The 17850-nt window shown below is 47.8% G+C and overlaps 1 protein-coding gene across 1 annotated transcript in view; it reads left to right on the top strand.

The window, feature by feature from the left end:
• Positions 1-17850, top strand: part of LOC144753689 (uncharacterized) — a 222025-nt gene that overhangs the window by 199685 nt on the left and 4490 nt on the right. The gene's annotated exons all lie outside the window — the stretch shown is intronic.

The following is a 17850-nucleotide window of genomic DNA, read 5'->3' as shown; positions in this document are numbered from 1 at the left end:
CTTGAGTAGAGAAAATGTCTGGGAAAAGGTGGGCCACGGAATGAGTGAAGTTGGAGGGTGGATCTCCACCTTAGGCAAAAGCTTTGTGTGGTATATACTAAAACCTATCATCATAATATTGATCTGTGGGATCATATTGTGGGGATTGGTGAGGGTATTCAAATGGTACAGAGCAAGAAGGTCAGAAAGGGCCCAAAGAGAGCAGCTGCAGAGATTGGCTGCCATACAAGATAATCAGTACAGGAGTCTGAGGGCTCTGGAAACGCAGAGACAAGTTATGCTAGCAATAACTGCAGTTTAAATGTTAGTGATGACCCCGAGAGGTCATCAAAGGGGGGAACTGAGAGAGCGCAAACTGACCTAAATGTATGAGTGCATCACACTTACCCGTAGTAAGCACAAATCATGAGGAGAAATGCCATGAGTGCTAGTAGTATCTGCAATTATATTCTGAATGTATAGCTAATGTAGAGATTTAAGTAGAAATGGAACTAATACAGAAATGTGTGACACTATATGATTTTATTAGATGTGATTATTCCTGAATCCATGTCGTGTAGCTGCTAAAATGTAAGATGGCATGTGGTTAAACGCAGAACGTGGTAGGCCTCAGGGCCAGAGCTAGAAGGGAAGGGGAAGGTGTTTCTTTCCACGACATAGATTGAACTAATGTTTTGGTCATTGCATTAATGGGCCATGATTTATAGATGTGTTTACTGAATAATAGAATAAGAGTATTAACATGCTTTGATTAATGAAGAAGTTGAATGCTATAATCATTATGAGAAATGTTGCGAACCTTTTTGGAAGTCTATGAGAGTTGGGTTCTTGGCTGCAGATGTCTGTCTGCAAGAGAGAAGGGAGGATCCGATTATAAATAATATGAATAGAGGTCTGTTCAGTAGACGGCCCAGACATGGAGGAGGGTTCCGGAATGTTTTAAGGGGTATCAGCGGGCCGGAGAAGAGTCTGAGAAGCAAGGTCAACTCTAACGTATGAGGCCCAATACAAAGCAGCATGGAAAAAGCCAGAAGCTACACCACGTGAGGGGCGTCTCACGAGGGGCGTCTCAAATGTTGTTGACTGTTTTGTATTAGGGACAGCACCCCTGGGTGGAGTTAGAGCAGATGCCTGAGGACCCTTTAGAGAGCGGATGGGTAGGCAGAGAGGGGTCATGACTGGAGAACTATAGGTTTTCACCAAGAGACTAAGAGTGAGTGACTTCCCTTGGGGGTCATTCACTGCTGACACCTTTTGTTAGGTTGAGACTTGGTTAAGTAGGGATACCATCTAGAGCAGGGTAGGGACAGCCTAACCTGTGTGTTTTCCTCCAACTTAAATGAAGGAGAGATCTCAATGTGCGTCAATGCTGATAGCTTTATTATTCTTAGAACTTGTGCTGGTAATTTCCGTTGCTCGTCTGAGGGCTTTCAGAGAGCACATGTATGTAGTTGGACCTGTGTATCTCGTGAATCTCATTCTGAGATGCCTGTATTTGCAGCTTATCCTAACCTTACAATAAACTTTTGAAAGCTAGAAGTTGTTTGTGATCTTTTGGAGCGGAGTCCTTTATTGGGTGAACTAACTTGGTAAGAGAGGCACTTTCTTCCCTCAATGACAGGCAACAAAGGTTCAGTCGACCAGATCGGGGTTTAGATCAATAGTGATAAGGTATCGATCAAAATCTCGCCCTTCCAGTTGGTAGCTATAGAGGATGGTTGCCTTCTTGAGGACGGTGACCTAGGCCAGGTTAGCTTACCCCAAGGCCCCTAGAGATCGATGATCGGAAGAACCGCCCGCCGAAGAAGATCCGGATGACGTGAGACAGAAAAAGCAGCAGTATCGGTCGAGAGTGAGTATAAAGGGTCATGCGTGTTAGATTGCGGTGTTTTTGTATTGTATCTATGTTGTAATGTCTGGCGGAGTTGAATGTTTGTAGAGTGACTGTGGAACAGGTTGTGAGCGCGCGCAACCGGTGGAAATCTTAAGTGCAAGGAGAGCTTAAGTGGTTCGGGTGTATCGGACACCCAGAGTAATTGTCAAATAGTGTGAAGGGGGTCATGAGGTACCATTGATCACCCGAAAGACCGAGATAGGGGGAACGTAAGAGTGAGTGCGTGAGTAACGGACGCTGGTCGGAGGTTACTGTGTGTGTAAGCAACCTATCAGAGAGACGATAGACATTTCGTCAGTTGTGTTGACAATTACATATAGACTGTGGACGTACAGTCGAGGGAAGTGACCGCTTGGTCGGAAGTAGTCATTTTTCGGTGTATGAATGGGACGCATGCATGACCGGGAGACGAGTTGAGAAAGGAGGGGTGCTGCTGCGAAGCGGAGAAAAGTGACGTCAGAAAGTGTCGCGCAGTGATTGGCTGACCGGAGAAAGACCGCGCTGTGATAGGCCAGCTAGCAAAGACGTCAGAAAGTGTCGGGCTGGGATTGGCCGACCGGAGAAAGACCGCGCTGCGATAGGCCAAGTTAGCAAAGCCGCGTTAGGATTGGTGGATTGTCATCAGGAAGTAAACAGAGTAGCGAGGCTGGATATTGTGCGCATAATTATGAAGTGTTTTAAATGGCTGAGAGCGGCGTTTAAAAAAGAGAAGCGGGGATCGGATGAAGGGGAAGAAGCCCCGCCGGAGGGTACGCCGGCTCGTTACATGGCAGTGAATGTTGGGCTGCATACGATCCTTTGGATATCAGAGTGGAGTAAGATTACGGAAGGAAATGAGGAACTGACGTTCCCGAAGTACGGGACGTTCAGATTAGAGGTGTTACATCGATTAAAATCAGTCATGACCTCAATGAGACCCTTGCCTAGACCGACCCAGTTTGAAGCCCTTGATGCATGGATTAGGGCAGCGCATGAAAAAAATATGAACAGACGACAAGAAAGGGTGAAACGATCGGTAAGGGCAGTGCAGGATGCCAGGTGGGATGCGGATGCTAAAAGATGGAGAGTGCATAACATGGAAGTAAATAAACTGTACCCAGTGTTAGAGGTGCCCGGAAATAAAAGCCCCCTAGAAGAAGATGATGAGAGCGAAACAGAGGACAGCCTGATAAACAGATTATTGACAGACAGGCCACCCCCGTATAATAGAGCAGGGGGAGAGGTCGAGCATAGTGAAGGAGAAAAGGGGGGCAATGCAGGGGAGCATGGACCGCTTCCCAGTTCAGAGTGGGATCCTGAGGCAAAGAAAGAGCTGTCCCAGCCTAGTCAGGTGCAACAGGTAGTCGGGAGGTTTGTGGTACAAAGAGCGCCGGAAACGGAGTGCGCCACATCCTACGGATTACCAGCTGCACTACAGGTACCTGTTACCATAGGTCCTATAGTATCGATATATGACCCAGAGAGAGCAAGAGGGGAAGAACGGGTACGGAAGGACGGAGAAAGAGCAGAGACGGCAAGGAGGAACGACACGATCAATTCCCCAAGTCAGATGCCGATACCCAGAGAGTGGAGCACCCCGATGCACACAGCAGGGGATCCAGGAGGGGATCCTGGGGGCCCTAGATGGCCAGTGGATCTGAGGGGATCTGGACGAAAATCCTTTCAAGAGCTAAATGAGTACATGAAGAAGTGGGATGAGGCAGTGGAGGCTCACAAGAGCATCATAGCTGCAGAAGCTGAAAGGGAAAGTCAAGACAGCAGAGCTCGGACTCACTGCGGGGCTGGGGAGAGCAGCCCGGAGTGGGACTGGAGAGAGAGAGATAGTAGGGGAGTCACCCATTGGGCCCGGAGTGGAGATAGAACGGACCTGGAAAACGGGGGCCCCGGGAGTGGAGGGGTGGCGCGCCCAATACTCAGTGAAGGGGAGAGGAGAACGCAAGAGTACAGAAACAGCTTTAAGTGTACCCACTGTGTGCCCGGCACCAGAGAACTGAATGGGAGTTGTGAGAGGTCGCACCATAGTCCCTGTGATGACGGAAACGAGCGCAGCCCAGGGAATATGGGGAACCAGGAAGGATCGTATCGGATACTGAGCGATATTAGGCAAAGGGAGAGTAGCGACCAGAGGGAAAATAACAGAGAGGAGTACGGTGAAAGGAGAGAAGCAGGAGAGAGTGGGCAGAGCAAGAGTGGGGGTAACAGGCCCGTGTTCCATCACCTTCCGAGATCGGATGGCCGAGCATGGGACCTGGAGAGATGGGAGCAAGGGAGAGCACTCATTAACTCTCCCGAGCCCAAACGTAGAGCTCGGAGTTGGGATGGTAGGGAGACCAGTGAGCCCCCTTCGAAAGACATATTGCGAGCTGAGATAAAAGCTAAGAGACTCGATGTCGCCAGCTTAAGGTCAGACCTGGATGACATGATAGATGGTACCCTGCCTTTAGAAAGAATGGAAATGTATGAGCAGGATGAAATACTGTATATGGCAAAGGACATCACTCGAAAAGCGAGAGCAATCCATGAGAAGTTAGTCGAACTAGCAGGCAAATATATGGTGGACCTGTCAAGAACCAAAGCATTACAGGGTAACCACAGGCTACATTATACAGATCGAGACCTAGATGAGAGGAGAACGATCGGGCTGAAAACGCACATAAGGGAACTGATCACTGGAATAAGGACATGGAGGGCACTAGATAAGTGGGAAGAGAGGTGGTCCAAGAAAGGGACCGTCAGGAGAAGCACGCTTGGTACGACACCAGGAAGGCTGCAGGGAATAGAAGCATACCCTTTGCGTGAAGTCGCAAATGGGAATTATGTACATGTCCCTTGGAGTAGGGGAGATTTAGCTGCTTTTACCACCTCCTTCCCCAAATTGCGGGAAAGCCCAGTGGAGTGGTACAAGCAAGTTGAGAGATTTGTAAAAATCTCAAAGGTCCTATGGATAGATCTGAACACGCTGTTTGACATTGTAGTACCAGGAGATCTGTGGACAGCATGCAAGGTTAGCGCTGAGTGGCCCACAACGGAGCCGGAGAGAGATGCTAAGACTAATGGGCCGTCCGAGATTGTGATGGCAAAATTCGAGAGAGTGATGACTTGGCTGAAAGAGAAAGTGCCAATGCAAGACATAGATTGGGTCAAAATAGACCGAACCAGACAGGAACCCAAAGAGACAGTCCACGAATATTATGAGAGATTGCTGAAGGCGTTTAAACAGTATAGCGGCTTGGATGTAATGGATCCAAAAGACATAGGGCAATTTGTGTCCAAGTTCGTCCTGGGACTGAGACCGGATATTAGTTTAATGATTCAGCAACACTTGATTTGTTGGCAAAATAGACCCCTAGACGAAATACTGAGATATGCCAGGTACTGCTGTGATGAGATAGACTCCAAGGCTAAGAAACTAAAAGAAAAATTGATGGTGGTACAGATGCAGGCAGCAGGGAAGGGGGGACAGCAGCAACAGCAGCAAGGAACAGGTACAGGAGGAAAGAAGCAGTATAGTCAGAACAAGGGCAATGAGGAGAGCTCCACCTTTAGACCCAGAATAGACATAGCTGCCTTGAAGAAAACGACTAGGTGCCACCAGTGTAACGAGGTGGGGCATTGGAAACGCGAGTGTCCCTACAATGTAGAGATAGGAGAACAAGAGGAAGAGGAGGAAGAGGTCCAGAGCGCGCCTACGAGAGGGGTGACGCCATACCAGGGAAAGGTGCTCAAAGGGGGGGGGGCTCCTCCCCGAGCCCAGTTCCCGCAACCTCCCCGAGTAGGGAATATGGGTAAGACCTATAGACAGATGCCCCTGTTTGTAGAAGGAGAAGAGTGCTATTATGTGGACCCATTAACCGGACAGAGAGTGGAAAGAGAAGACTGCACCCTCGGGGCAGCCTTGGAGGTGGACCAGAGGGGACCCTATGTCGAAGCAGAAGTAGCAGGGTGCCCCACGACATTTCTGGTGGACACAGGAGCCACTAGGTCCACGATCAGATCAGCTGCAGTTCCAGACCTGCCCATGTCTGGAGAGACCATACAAGTGGTGGGGGTCGCAAACAGGAGAATAACCAGCCAATTGACAGAACCGGTACAGGTGAAAATAGGGAAGTACAGCGATGAGCACCAGTTTGTGGTTTGCGATTCAAGTCCTGTGTGTCTGCTAGGCAGAGACCTGTTGTGTAAATTGAATTGTACAATATACTGTACACCTCAGGGAGTGGAGGTATTGACCAATGATGATGACGCAGACTTCAAAGTTGCAAACTCAAGAATATGCGTGGAGCTGTACCCTACTTTGACAGTAGATGAGCTCCCCTGGGACTTGAGAGAGACAGTGGCACCAGAAGTATGGGACTTCACTGGGGAAGAGATTGGATTGGTCAAAGGGGTGGACCCAGTGAAAATTGTAGTGAAACCGCATGCTGAGTTCCCAAGAACACCCCAATATAAATTGACTCCAGAAACGATTGCAGGCATAAAACCCGTGATCGAGTCCATGATTAAACAGGGAATACTGAAAGAAATCGTGGGTAGTCCATGCAACTCCCCGATTATGGGTCTGCAGAAACCAAATGGGAAATTCCGGATAGTACAGGACCTTCGAAAGATTAATAACATAGTCGTTTCATGTTGTCCAGTGGTACCGAATCCATCAGTGATACTGTTTCAGATTCCATTCCAAGCTGAGTGGTTCACTGTGATTGATCTTTGTCAGGCTTTCTTTTCGATCCCTCTGGACGAAGAAAGCCATTTTCTTTTCGCATTTAAGCTGGAAGGTCGCGTCCTAACATGGTGTCGTATTCCTCAGGGGTATACAGAGAGCCCATCGATCTTTAACCAGCTTTTGAAGAAAAATCTTGAAAGTCTAGTGCTGCCCCAGAAGTCAGTTCTGGTCCAGTACATAGACGACCTCCTCGTGGCGTCAGAAACAGAAGAAGCTTGCAGGGAGGACTCCATTGCTTTGTTAAATCACCTAGCTGCCAATGGGCACAAGGTGTCCCCGGGAAAGTTGCAGTACTGCCTGACAGAAGTGCAGTACTTGGGACACAGAATAGAGAAAGGCAAACGAAAGGTGTCACCAGACAGGATAGAGGCGATCATGAAAATGAATGCGCCTAAGACACAGAGAGAGGTCAGGATGTTCCTAGGGATGGTGGGTTATTGCCGACAGTGGATCGCGAACTTTTCACTGAAAGCAAAGCCCTTGCAAAAACTGACGCATAAGGAGGTGAGCGATCCGGTACCATGGGACAAAGACTGTTTGATGGCATTCTTACAGCTGCGAGAGGACCTGTGTCGTGCTCCGGCATTGGGAATGCCTGATTACAATAAACCATTTTTGCTTTACTGTTGTGAGAGAGAAGGTTGCGCGTTGTCTGTGTTAGTCCAAATCCATGGGAATGCCCGTAGACCAGTTGCTTATTTCTCGGCTACTTTAGACCCAGTAGCCGCAGCGTTGCCCGGATGTCTCAAATCCGTTGCTGCAACGGGTGTCAGCATTGAGAGATGTGAAAATATCGTCATGGGGCACCCGTTAGAGGTGTGTGTGCCCCATTCTGTTGAACTGTTGATGACCAGGACCAAAACACAGCATCTGACCAACAGCAGGCTCACGCGCTATGAGCAAGTTATTCTTGCTGCAGAGAATGTGACCCTCAGGAGATGCTCTGTTTTGAACCCTGCCACCTTGATGCCACTTCCAAATGATATCGAGGATGATGATGAATGTACAGACCATGACTGCCTCGATGTGACTGAACTATGCACCAAACCCAGACCCGACATCGTAGATGAGCCACTGACCGACCCAGACGAAATTTTCTTTGTCGATGGCTCATGTGTAAGAGACGAAGTTGGGCAGTTGAGAGCAGCTTACGCTGTTTGTACAATTACTGGAGTGGTGGAAGCTGGGTGCCTGGAAGGAGTACACTCCGCTCAGGTAGCCGAGATTATTGCCTTGACACGTGCTTGCTTGGCAAGCAATCAAATTCGAGTCACCATATACACCGACAGCCAATATGGTTATGGGGTGGTTCATGATTACGGGCAGTTATGGTCTCAAAGAGGGTTCATGACCTCTTCAGGCTCTCCCATTCGCAATGGAGAGTTTGTGCGCCTGTTGTTAGAGGCGTTGCAATGTCCAGCAGGTATCGCAGTTGTAAAGTGCACCGCACATACCAAGAATGAGGACTTCGTCTCGAAAGGCAATAGATATGCCGACGAAGTCGCGCGGTATTGCGCAGAACAAGGGTACTCTTTCACAGAGGTGGAAGTGGGTGGAATAAATGTAAGGACTGAATTAGCCATGATATTGGAAACTGTTGATACTTGGGACGAACTGGCAAACATGCAAGAAAATGCTCCTGATTTTGAAAAAGAAACATGGGAAAAGGCAGGATGTGTAGTGGGTGAGTCCCATTTTTGGGTCTCAGCAGACGGCAGAGCGGTGTTGCCCAATGAGATGGTGAGCCCAATGGCCAGACACATACATGGTCCCGTACACCTAGGGAGAGACGCTATGCTGAGAGTGTTTAGACAGACCTGGTACAATCCTAAGTTTAGAATAGCAGCAGAAGCAGTGTGCCAGCGTTGTGTGACCTGTCAGCAGTTGAACGTAGGGAAAAGAACACCAGTTGCACTGAGCCACATAGGAAGGTCTGGAGGTCCATTCAATCGAATGCAGATAGATTTCATTGAAATGCCGAGGTGCAACCGCCTCCGCTATGTCCTGGTGGTTGTTTGTGTATTCTCCAGATGGGTTGAGGCATACCCTACACGTAGGTGCGACACCCTCACAGTGGCCAAGTTACTGCTTAGGGAACTCATTCCGCGCTTCGGGGTGCCGGCCTCTTTGGAATCAGATAGGGGAACGCATTTCAACAGCGAGCTTGTGAAGATGATTTGTGCGGCTCTGAACATAGATCAGAAATTGCATTGCAGTTACCGACCAGAAGCCTCAGGAATTGTGGAGCAGATCAATGGCACGATCAAAGCCAGAATTGCAAAAGTATGTTCCTCAACGACCCTGAGTTGGCCTGACGCCCTGCCATTGGTCCTCATGAGCCTTCGTAGTACCCCAGACAGAAGAACGGGGTTGTCACCACATGAGGTGTTAATGGGGAGAGCAATGAGGCTGCCATCTGTCCCAACTACTGCACTGTTAAATATCACAGATGATATGATCCTGGACTATTGTAAGGGGCTGTCTGACGCCATTCATTCTGTGTCCCTTCAGGTGCAGGCTGCCGAGGTTCCATCGTGCCAGGGCCCGTGCCATGACCTGTACCCTGGGGACTGGGTCCTGGTGAAAAAACATGTGAGAAGAAGCTGCTTGGATGTTCGTTGGCGTGGGCCCTTCCAGATCATCCTGATCGCGAATACGGCTGTGAAGGTGGGAGGCCTGCCCAATTGGATCCACGCGTCACATACGCGAAGGGTTCCAGCACCTCGGGAAGAAACAGCTCCTCTCTCGGATAGACGTCCAGCAGAGGACCGAGAAGCCATAGAGGGGGCTAGCCAAGCTGTAGAGGTGCCAGCGGAAGCAGGGAACGAGTCTGACCAAGCTGAGGACGGTCAGTACAACAGCGAAACAGACGACGCTACAGAAGGAGAAAGTAGCTGGGAGTACGAGTCAGACACTGACAGGTCTGACAGAGAGCGAGAACAGACAAGAAGGAGAAGGAGTAGAAGGGCACGTGGAGAAGCTAATTGGCCGCAAAGAAGGAGCTCTAGCCTGAGGTCAACTCCAGAGATAACCCTTCCTCCAATATCAGAAGACTCAGACCCGGAAGAAGGTGCTCAGGGCGCTGAAGCACCGGACCGAAGAAGGTCAAGAAGAGTGCGTGTGCCAAGCAGAAGATACTCCACCCCTGAGTGGACATATCTGGCGACAAATGTCTTTGAAACAGGAGACAGGGAGGATTCGAGCGGTGGTGGTGTCCAGTTCTGAGCCCATCGTCACCGTGGAAATACGACTGTTGGTACCCGGAGTCGAACAAGAAGGGTCACTAACATTCATGCTCCCCAGACCTCCCCGCCTCAGCAAGTTAAAACACATGTTTCTCTCAGAATTGCAATTCCCCGACTTTGGTACAACGATAACAGCCCATGAAGAGCACAATCTTCGTTTGGAAATACTGAACTTTGCTATCGAAGCTGCAGGCACAAACCTGATAGTAGATGCTTAAAGGACTTTGTAAATAAAGCGAGCAGAAAAAGAAGATTACCTAGCGCCCAGGAAGCAGAGAATATTAGGGAACTTCCCTTGAGTTGATGGAGAAGGGCTAGGGTTGTCTTTATTGAACTGTTAAAGGACTTTTTGCGAAGAAGGTTGTCAGCTTCCAGTTGTGTGGATTCTAAAGACAAAAAGAGTAAAAAGAGACTGTAAAGGAACGAGAAGAAAAGGACTTTGTGCCAAGATAAGAGAGAGCTATATTGTCTGACGAAATGGAAGCCGGCACCCAGAACCGCAGAGCTAAATGTATAATAGGTACACTAATAGTAGGAGTGATAATATTAATAGCTTTAGTGGTAACAATTTCTTATGTAAAGGGACATGAGGAAGAGGCGAAGGTAACTGATGTGAAATCTGTAGAAACGCTTACACCCACTGTTGCTGGTGAGAAAAGGGAAAACACTCAAGAGAAAGCGTTATTAGCTGCAGAAGCCCGCAGGTTACACGTAGATGAGTCCCAAGGAGACTTTAGGTCAAATGCTTATGCTAAACTCTTATATGAATACGTGGATGCCATGGAGGTTAAGGACTGTTACGTCTGCATGCAGTTGCCGGCGTCTGTAGATGAAGGCATTAGATATCATCACCTCCCGCTGACATATGGCATTACATGTAGCTTACTGCTTAGTATATTTTATGGGAGAGATAGTTTTGAATACTATTTCTCCAACTATGATTCAGTGTTGCCAGAAGTCCCAAATTATAAGCAGATGAACAAATGGGACTACTGGAAGAGTGAAGACAGACTGGCCAAGTTCTTCATTCCTTGGATTACCTTAGATACTTCACATGCCCGTAGAAATAACCTGACATGCAAAGTGTCAGAAGTCGAGAAGAAGTTCATAGGGCAGGTGGATGATCGTTACAGGAGACAAAAGATTTTGAAAAAATCAGGACAATGGAAAACAGATTGGACCGAGGAAGAGAAGGCACACAAGAGAAAGGGTAGTAGTGGTCCAATAGCTTTAGATAAGACGCAGAAAGGAAAGCTATGTCTTCACCGAGCCAAAACGTATTACGAAAATGTATACGTGGGAGAAGTCAGTTGTGAACATGCTTTCAATATAGAGTACTATACTAAAGATTTCCTGAAGGAAATGCAAGTGATTCCAAATGTGTATTTTGTATGTGGAAGAAATGCCTACGTGAGACTACCTGACAACTGGTATGGATCATGTTACCTAGCAATTGTCTTCCCCAAAATATATCATGCACAAGACTTAGAGATCATCGAGGGCAAGACATCATCGAGGGGAAGGAGAGATATAGGAGATGCAGAAATGGTTGGAGATGTCTTTGGAGCTATGTTCCCTCTTTTGGGACTAATCCTTAATGATGTTAAAATTAGACGACTGGCAACAGTCGTCGACAGGTTGTCTGCCAGCACTGCTCAGTCCTTAATGCTGGTAGAAGGAGAGATGCAATCGATAAGGGCTATGGTTCTTCAGAACCGTCTTGCGTTAGACGTCCTACTAGCAAAAGAGGGCGGAGTCTGTAAGGCTTTGAAGGTCCAGGAATGTTGTACTTACATTCCAGACAATTCAAAGCCCCTTGAGAAAGTTATTAGGAACATAACTGATATTCACAAGGAGATCGAAGACTTGAGTAGAGAAAATGTCTGGGAAAAGGTGGGCCACGGAATGAGTGAAGTTGGAGGGTGGATCTCCACCTTAGGCAAAAGCTTTGTGTGGTATATACTAAAACCTATCATCATAATATTGATCTGTGGGATCATATTGTGGGGATTGGTGAGGGTATTCAAATGGTACAGAGCAAGAAGGTCAGAAAGGGCCCAAAGAGAGCAGCTGCAGAGATTGGCTGCCATACAAGATAATCAGTACAGGAGTCTGAGGGCTCTGGAAACGCAGAGACAAGTTATGCTAGCAATAACTGCAGTTTAAATGTTAGTGATGACCCCGAGAGGTCATCAAAGGGGGGAACTGAGAGAGCGCAAACTGACCTAAATGTATGAGTGCATCACACTTACCCGTAGTAAGCACAAATCATGAGGAGAAATGCCATGAGTGCTAGTAGTATCTGCAATTATATTCTGAATGTATAGCTAATGTAGAGATTTAAGTAGAAATGGAACTAATACAGAAATGTGTGACACTATATGATTTTATTAGATGTGATTATTCCTGAATCCATGTCGTGTAGCTGCTAAAATGTAAGATGGCATGTGGTTAAACGCAGAACGTGGTAGGCCTCAGGGCCAGAGCTAGAAGGGAAGGGGAAGGTGTTTCTTTCCACGACATAGATTGAACTAATGTTTTGGTCATTGCATTAATGGGCCATGATTTATAGATGTGTTTACTGAATAATAGAATAAGAGTATTAACATGCTTTGATTAATGAAGAAGTTGAATGCTATAATCATTATGAGAAATGTTGCGAACCTTTTTGGAAGTCTATGAGAGTTGGGTTCTTGGCTGCAGATGTCTGTCTGCAAGAGAGAAGGGAGGATCCGATTATAAATAATATGAATAGAGGTCTGTTCAGTAGACGGCCCAGACATGGAGGAGGGTTCCGGAATGTTTTAAGGGGTATCAGCGGGCCGGAGAAGAGTCTGAGAAGCAAGGTCAACTCTAACGTATGAGGCCCAATACAAAGCAGCATGGAAAAAGCCAGAAGCTACACCACGTGAGGGGCGTCTCACGAGGGGCGTCTCAAATGTTGTTGACTGTTTTGTATTAGGGACAGCACCCCTGGGTGGAGTTAGAGCAGATGCCTGAGGACCCTTTAGAGAGCGGATGGGTAGGCAGAGAGGGGTCATGACTGGAGAACTATAGGTTTTCACCAAGAGACTAAGAGTGAGTGACTTCCCTTGGGGGTCATTCACTGCTGACACCTTTTGTTAGGTTGAGACTTGGTTAAGTAGGGATACCATCTAGAGCAGGGTAGGGACAGCCTAACCTGTGTGTTTTCCTCCAACTTAAATGAAGGAGAGATCTCAATGTGCGTCAATGCTGATAGCTTTATTATTCTTAGAACTTGTGCTGGTAATTTCCGTTGCTCGTCTGAGGGCTTTCAGAGAGCACATGTATGTAGTTGGACCTGTGTATCTCGTGAATCTCATTCTGAGATGCCTGTATTTGCAGCTTATCCTAACCTTACAATAAACTTTTGAAAGCTAGAAGTTGTTTGTGATCTTTTGGAGCGGAGTCCTTTATTGGGTGAACTAACTTGGTAAGAGAGGCACTTTCTTCCCTCAATGACAGGCAACAAAGGTTCAGTCGACCAGATCGGGGTTTAGATCAATAGTGATAAGGTATCGATCAAAATCTCGCCCTTCCACGTGTGAAGGAGCAGAGGGAGAGAAAGGGAAAATGGGCAAAAATAAGGCACAGAAGAGCAGAGGTGCAGGAAGGTGAAAGATAGAAAGGGAAAAAAACGAGTGAAAACGAGTGAAGGAGCAGAGGGAGAGAAAGGGAAATGGGCAGAAATAAGGCGCAAAAGAGCAGAGGTGCAGAAAGGTGAAAGATAGAAAGGGGAGAAAAAGGAGCGAAGGAGCAGAAAGAAAGAAAGGAGACAGAGGTCCACTGGACCACCAGGGATGAGGCGCAGGGAAACCTGCGGGTGGAGGAGGGCCTCGATCACCAACACTCAAGAGTGCAGGGGCAGGGGCACCTCACTTAATGGTGGAGCTGCGAGGGTGGGAGAGCAATTTCACTGACAATGAGTCAGTGGTCTTGCTCGCCTGTCCCCGCAGTGGCCGCCATTAAGTAGGGGTCGGGGAGGGCTGGACCGCTGGGAGGCGGGAGCGGGGAGGGGAGCTGGATTGGGCCGGTCGTGCTGGGGGGGGGAGGGGCCGCGGGGGCAGCAGCAGCGGGGAAAGGTAAAGGGAGGAAAGAAGGGATAAAGAAAAAAGGGAAAATAAGCAGAAATAAGGCACAAAAGAGCAGAGATGCAGAAAAGAGCAGAAAGGAGAAAGATAGAAAGGGTAAAAAAACGAGTGAAAACGTGTGAAGGAGCAGAGGGAGAGAAAGGGAAAATGGGCAAAAATAAGGCACAGAAGAGCAGAGGTGCAGGAAGGTGAAAGATAGAAAGGGAAAAAAACGAGTGAAAACGAGTGAAGGAGCAGAGGGAGAGAAAGGGAAATGGGCAGAAATAAGGCGCAAAAGAGCAGAGGTGCAGAAAGGTGAAAGATAGAAAGGGGAGAAAAAGGAGCGAAGGAGCAGAAAGAAAGAAAGGAGACAGAGGTCCACTGGACCACCAGGGATGAGGCGCAGGGAAACCTGCGGGTGGAGGAGGGCCTCGATCACCAACACTCAAGAGTGCAGGGGCAGGGGCACCTCACTTAATGGTGGAGCTGCGAGGGTGGGAGAGCAATTTCAATGACAATGAGTCAGTGGTCTTGCTCGCCTGCCCCCGCAGTGGCCGCCATTAAGTAGGGGTCGGGGAGGGCTAGACAGCTGGGAGGCGGGAGCGGGGAGGGGAGCTGGATTGGGCCGGTCGTGCTGGGGGGGGGAGGGGCCGCGGGGGCAGCAGCGGCGGGGAAAGGTAAAGGGAGGAAAGAAGGGATAAAGAAAAAAGGGAAAATAAGCAGAAATAAGGCACAAAAGAGCAGAGATGCAGAAAAGAGCAGAAAGGAGAAAGATAGAAAGGGTAAAAAAACGAGTGAAAACGTGTGAAGGAGCAGAGGGAGAGAAAGGGAAAATGGGCAAAAATAAGGCACAGAAGAGCAGAGGTGCAGGAAGGTGAAAGATAGAAAGGGAAAAAAACGAGTGAAAACGAGTGAAAACGAGTGAAGGAGCAGAGGGAGAGAAAGGGAAATGGGCAGAAATAAGGCGCAAAAGAGCAGAGGTGCAGAAAGGTGAAAGATAGAAAGGGGAGAAAAGGAGCGAAGGAGCAGAAAGAAAGAAAGGAGACAGAGGTCCACTGGACCACCAGGGATGAGGCGCAGGGAAACCTGCGGGTGGAGGAGGGCCTCGATCACCAACACTCAAGAGTGCAGGGGCAGGGGCACCTCACTTAATGGTGGAGCTGCGAGGGTGGGAGAGCAATTTCACTGACAATGAGTCAGTGGTCTTGCTCAGGTAAGTAAACATATAAATAAATAAAATTAATTTCGTTGTGTGCACTGCATCACCAAATGCGATGCAGTGCGCGCAACGAAATTCGTTTTATTTATTTTTATGTTTACTTACCTGTTAATTACCGTAATCCATACATTACAACCCCCCACCCGGACCCTCCCCCTCCCTACGTCACCGCCCTGCAGTTATACCTACCACCGGCCGTGGCTGCCATGGAGGTGTTGGTGGGGGTTGAATAACACAAAGGGAGCGTGGCAGCAAAAGAGCAAAAGTGGAGCACGGAGGGCAGGCAAGGAAAGCAAAAGATTCAGCGAGAGAGCAAGGGGGAGCTGGGAGGGGGAAAAGTACATGGGTGAGAAAGCAATGTGGGTTGTGGATGACACAAGGGCAAGAATAAGAAGCAGGCAAATGAAAGAGACAATGAAGCCAAATAATAGTAAGCAATGAGGGCACCTAAGCCCACTGTAAGCTAACAATACATCGTGAAAGCTAACAATACAACCTGAAACATGAGAGTGATGAGGGCACCTAAGCCCAATGTAAGCTAACAACACATCCCAAAAGCTAACAATGCATCCTGCAACATGAGAGCGATGAGGGCACCTAAACCCACTGTAAGCTAACAATACACCCCAAAAGCTAACAATACAACCTGAAACATGAGAGCGATGAGGGCACCTAAGCCCAATGTAAGCTAACAACACATCCCAAAAGCTAACAATGCATCCTGCAACATGAGAGCGATGAGGGCACCTAAACCCACTGTAAGCTAACAATACACCCCAAAAGCTAACAATACAACCTGAAACATGAGAGCGATGAGGGCACCTAAGCCCAATGTAAGCTAACAACACATCCCAAAAGCTAACAATGCATCCTGCAACATGAGAGCGATGAGGGCACCTAAACCCACTGTAAGCTAACAATACACCCCAAAAGCTAACAATACAACCTGAAACATGAGAGTGATGAGGGCACCTAAACCCACTGTAAGCTAACAACATATCCCGAAAGCTAATAATACATCCTGAAACTTGAGAGTGATGAGGGCACCTAAGCCCACTGTAAGCTAACAATATATCCTGCAATAGACCCACTGTAAGCTAACAATACACCCCAAAAGCTAACAATACAACCTGAAACATGAGAGCGATGAGGGCACCTAAGCCCAATGTAAGCTAACAACACATCCCAAAAGCTAACAATGCATCCTGCAACATGAGAGCGATGAGGGCACCTAAACCCACTGTAAGCTAACAATACACCCCAAAAGCTAACAATACATCCTGCCACATGAGAGCGATGAGGGCACCTAAGCCCAATGTAAGCGAACAACACATCCCAAAAGCTAACAATGCATCCTGCAACATGAGAGCGATGAGGGCACCTAAACCCACTGTAAGCTAACAATACACCCCGAAAGCTAACAATACATCCTGCCACATGAGAGCGATGAGGGCACCTAAGCCCACTGTAAGCTAACAATACATCACGAAAGCTAACAATACATCCTGCCACATGAGAGCGATGAGGGCACCTAAACCCACTGTAAGCTAACAATACACCCCAAAAGCTAACAATACATCCTGCCACATGAGAGCGATGAGGGCACCTAAGCCCACTGTAAGCTAACAATACATCACGAAAGCTAACAATACATCCTGCCACATGAGAGCGATGAGGGCACCTAAACCCACTGTAAGCTAACAATACACCCCAAAAGCTAACAATACATCCTGCCACATGAGAGCGATGAGGGCACCTAAGCCCAATGTAAGCGAACAACACATCCCAAAAGCTAACAATGCATCCTGCAACATGAGAGCGATGAGGGCACCTAAACCCACTGTAAGCTAACAACATATCCCGAAAGCTAATAATACATCCTGAAACTTGAGAGTGATGAGGGCACCTAAGCCCACTGTAAGCTAACAATACATCACGAAAGCTAACAATACATCCTGCCACATGAGAGCGATGAGGGCACCTAAACCCACTGTAAGCTAACAATACACCCCAAAAGCTAACAATACATCCTGCCACATGAGAGCGATGAGGGCACCTAAGCCCAATGTAAGCGAACAACACATCCCAAAAGCTAACAATGCATCCTGCAACATGAGAGCGATGAGGGCACCTAAGCCCAATGTAAGCGAACAACACATCCCAAAAGCTAACAATGCATCCTGCAACATGAGAGCGATGAGGGCACCTAAACCCACTGTAAGCTAACAACATATCCCGAAAGCTAATAATACATCCTGAAACTTGAGAGTGATGAGGGCACCTAAGCCCACTGTAAGCTAACAATATATCCTGCAATAGACCCACTGTAAGCTAACAATACACCCCAAAAGCTAACAATACAACCTGAAACATGAGAGCGATGAGGGCACCTAAGCCCAATGTAAGCTAACAACACATCCCAAAAGCTAACAATGCATCCTGCAACATGAGAGCGATGAGGGCACCTAAACCCACTGTAAGCTAACAATACACCCCAAAAGCTAACAATACAACCTGAAACATGAGAGCGATGAGGGCACCTTAGCCCAATGTAAGCGAACAACACATCCCAAAAGCTAACAATGCATCCTGCAACATGAGAGCGATGAGGGCACCTAAACCCACTGTAAGCTAACAACATATCCCGAAAGCTAATAATACATCCTGAAACTTGAGAG

This window comes from Lissotriton helveticus, chromosome 5_1 (genome assembly GCF_964261635.1).
Source record: "Lissotriton helveticus chromosome 5_1, aLisHel1.1, whole genome shotgun sequence".
Classification (NCBI taxonomy): domain Eukaryota; kingdom Metazoa; phylum Chordata; class Amphibia; order Caudata; family Salamandridae; genus Lissotriton; species Lissotriton helveticus.
Note: the sequence above shows the minus strand (reverse complement) of the source record. Positions and strands in the feature narration are given on the sequence as shown.